Source organism: Danio rerio, chromosome 20, assembly GCF_049306965.1.
Source record: "Danio rerio strain Tuebingen ecotype United States chromosome 20, GRCz12tu, whole genome shotgun sequence".
Taxonomy (NCBI): Eukaryota; Metazoa; Chordata; class Actinopteri; order Cypriniformes; family Danionidae; genus Danio; species Danio rerio.
Window position 1 is genome coordinate 28,533,780 of NC_133195.1, and position 3,491 is coordinate 28,537,270.

At 36.7% G+C, this 3,491-nt stretch overlaps 1 long non-coding RNA gene and 1 other non-coding gene across 2 annotated transcripts; one reads left to right on the forward strand and one right to left on the reverse strand.

Moving 5' to 3' along the window:
- The first annotated feature begins 217 nt into the window (after positions 1-217).
- trnac-gca (transfer RNA cysteine (anticodon GCA)) lies at positions 218-289 on the forward strand. The gene has a single exon. It is a non-coding gene; the product is annotated as a tRNA-Cys (tRNA).
- Positions 290-1,743: 1,454 nt separating this feature from the next.
- LOC141379241 (uncharacterized) lies at positions 1,744-2,503 on the reverse strand. Its single transcript, XR_012395717.1, has 2 exons — positions 2,412-2,503; positions 1,744-2,158 (listed from the first exon to the last, which is right to left on the reverse strand). It is a non-coding gene; the product is annotated as an uncharacterized lncRNA (long non-coding RNA).
- Between the last annotated feature and the right edge of the window lie 988 nt (positions 2,504-3,491).

Here is a 3,491-nt window from a genome sequence, read left to right on the forward strand (position 1 = left end):
GGACTGCAGATCAAGAGGTCCCCTGTTCAAATTTGGGTGCCCCCTTTGGCAAGACCTTGGATTTGTGTCTCTAACTTACCTTGCCCTTTGGTTGGTACTTTAGAAGTTAGGTTTTCCTAACTGCATGACCAGTCGCTTTTTTAAAAAATTGATTTTCAAAAAGATCTTTATGAAAGTGTTTTTTTTTTTTTTTTTGCTATACCAAAGCATTTGGCATGGGGGTATAGCTCAGTGGTAGAGCATTTGACTGCAGATCAAGAGGTCCCCGGTTTAAATCTGGATGCCCCCTTTGGCAATATCTTGGATTTGTGTCTTTAACTTACCTTGCCCCTTGGTCTGGCTCATTGAAATGGGCTCTTCCTAACAGCATAACCAATTGCTTTTGTTTTTTGAAAATTAATTTTCAAACAGACCTTTATGAAAGAGTGTTTTTTTTATTTGCTTTACCAATAGTTTAATAGTCATGGGGTATAGCTCAGTGTTAGAGCATTTGATTGCAGATCAAGAGGTCCCTAATTCAAATCTGGCTACTGCCTTTGTCAAGACCTTTGATTTGTGTTGTAACTTACCCTGACATTGAAATTGGCCCTTCTTAACGGCATAACCAATTGATTTTTTTGCTAATTTTTTTTCAAACAGACCTTTATGAAAGTTTTTTTTTTTTTTGGCGCTATACCAAAGTTTTTCATTTTCTTGGGGGTAAAGCTCTGTGGTAGAGCATTTGACTGCAGATCAAGAGGTCCCCGGTTCAAATCTGGGTGCCCCTTTTGGCATGACCTTGGGTTTGTGTCTGTAACTTATCTCGACACTGGGTTTGTTGTATTGAAATTTGTTCTTCCTAACAGCATAACCATTTGCTTTTTTTTTCTTTTTTTTTTTCAAACAGACCTTTGTGAAAGTTATTTTTGTCACACCAAAGTTTTTCATTTTCATGGGGGTATAGCTTTAAAAATGAAAGCGCTGTTCACAGATGGCGGGAAGAACAGCCGTGATTACAGTCCGTATGAGCATAATACGCGATTATCACAGGTAATCCGTAATATACGCAGTGGAAAAAAGTTGCACATCAGGCATGCTCATGTCTGGATCCACAAATATCGCTTTAACAGCCAAGAGTAGAGAAAAAGTTACCTCACAAACAGGCCAGCGGGTCAAACGTCCAAAGTGAGAGAGAGACAGAGATGGAATTTTACAGCATTTCTCCTTATATTGAAATTGCGGCTCATGTGCTGTGTCGCCTTCACTCGCCCTCGCCTCCGTCCTTCACCATAGTATTGCAACATCGCACATAGGAGATGAATGATGTCAGTGCGTAATAACCGGTTATGATTTATTACTGAACTGATGTCGATAATTTTAACACCCCTAGTAACGACTTTTTTGCAGAAAAAAATGACAAAAGAAATTACAAAAAAATTACTGCAGATCAAGAGGTCCCCAATTCAAATCCTGTTGCCCTCTTTGGCAAGATCTTGGATTTGTGTCTGTAACTTACCTTGACCCTAACTTTGGCACATTGAAATTGGCTCCTCCTAACGGCATAACCAATCGCTTTATTTTGCAAATTAATTTTCAAACAGAGCTGTATGAAAGTTTTTTTTTTCTTTTTGCTATACCAACAGTCTTTGTTTTCATGGGGGTATAGTTTAGTGGTAGAGCATTTGATTGCAGATCAAGAGGTCCCTGGATCAACACCACCCCCACCCCCTTTAATCTTCATCATGAAGAGTAAAAGAAAGATAACTGAAGATAATTTTATTATTGTCCACACAAACTCATGATGATGTTATTTATTGTCGGATAATTTAAGGATTCTGATTGGTTGACTGTTTTTTCCCCCCTTTTAAAAATTGGACATCTAAAAATGATTTTTATTATGTTACTATAATAGGAGCTGCTGTGTGGATACATCTTCCCCAGTGGATGTACAATAAAATTTGAGCTCAGCTTGTATTGATAGATTGTCATGGTGGATGCTAGTTATTGCTCTTGATGTGAATGGGCCATAGACAAAATAATTGATGAACAAAGTACTCACTTTCTTCCACATTTGAAAACTTAAACCAAAATACTCATGCAAGACCACTGATATTTTGCACTGATGACATCATTTGGAGCAAGAGTCTGTGCTGTAGCATTCAGAAGCTGGATCAAACTCCTGCAGAACCAATAGTGTGCACATAATCACGAAACCACAACACATTTCTGTAGCATCAAATAAACTAAAATCACCCTATTAAAAATAATACACTTTAACATCAACATGATACAAACTACTTTGAGTGCACTTAAAATCATAATTTACAATGTTTATTTTCCAAGCTTGCATTCCTATTCTTAGGGTAAATAATTAATGTTAATGGAAATTAATGTAAATTTTGGTAAACTTTAATCAAAGTCTGAGCATTTACTTCCGTGTTTGGAGTAGCGGTCCTTCTGTTGATGTCAGCTTGATGGCTTCCATAGCAACTGCATAACAATGTTCTTAAAACCACTCCTCTTACTGTGAATTTGCAATGACAAAAGAATGACAAAAAGAAACACCCCGCCCCCTACCCAAATGCCCTTTTTAATTGGAAGTACTGAAATAAAAGTCTCAGTGACTTTCAGTTCAAACGGACTTTAAAAAAAATTAAATATATAAAAATTTAAATTTCTAAAAGTGTCTGATGGACATCAGTAATCAAATTATTAGCCTTAATGTGAATAAGACAATAATATGATTAAGGCGTTTACACGAGTTGCTTTTTGAACGTTCACTTCATGATCCTGTTTTACTTGTTATAGCACAAAATTCGATTAACTTCATTGCATCACCACACTATCCGCGTTTCCTCCGTAGTTTCGTGTAATTTCAGGGGTTTCATTTTTAATTTGTCAACTTTAACTGCAGTTTGGCACTTTCACTTTCATTCAGAATAATTTTTATGCATGCCCCCTGTGACAAACAAGATATTGGATGCAGCTATGAACTGCTTTGTAGTGTAGTTGCATGCTGTATAGGGAAAAACCCTCCATATTTCGTGATGCAGTTGTCTGTGGTCTTCAATGGTACAGGGAATAGTGTCAAACAGCCGTGTGTTGAGACTATCCTGTCACAAAATGCGACAAAAAAATTCTACACAACGGTAATCGTTTGATTAAGGTGTTTATATGTCTGTGTTGCGCTTCAATAATGCAAATAAAATCAGTATATTCCACAATTTAATTTAGTTTCTGTTTACTTCGATTATGACCTTGATCGGATTAAGTTCATAAAAAAAAACGTTGTTTTCATGGTAGACTCTTAATCTGAGTACTGTCTTGATCGTATTAAAATCAGATTATTGGTGTCCATGTAAACATACTCATGGTCAAGTGTAATTGAGCTTATAACCTCTCCTGCAGCCAGCCTGCAGGGAGCAATTCAGCAGATTTGGCTTTACATTATAGGATGCGAGGCAACTTTAGAATGATTTTGTGATGAAAAATCATGAACATTTATAAGCAGA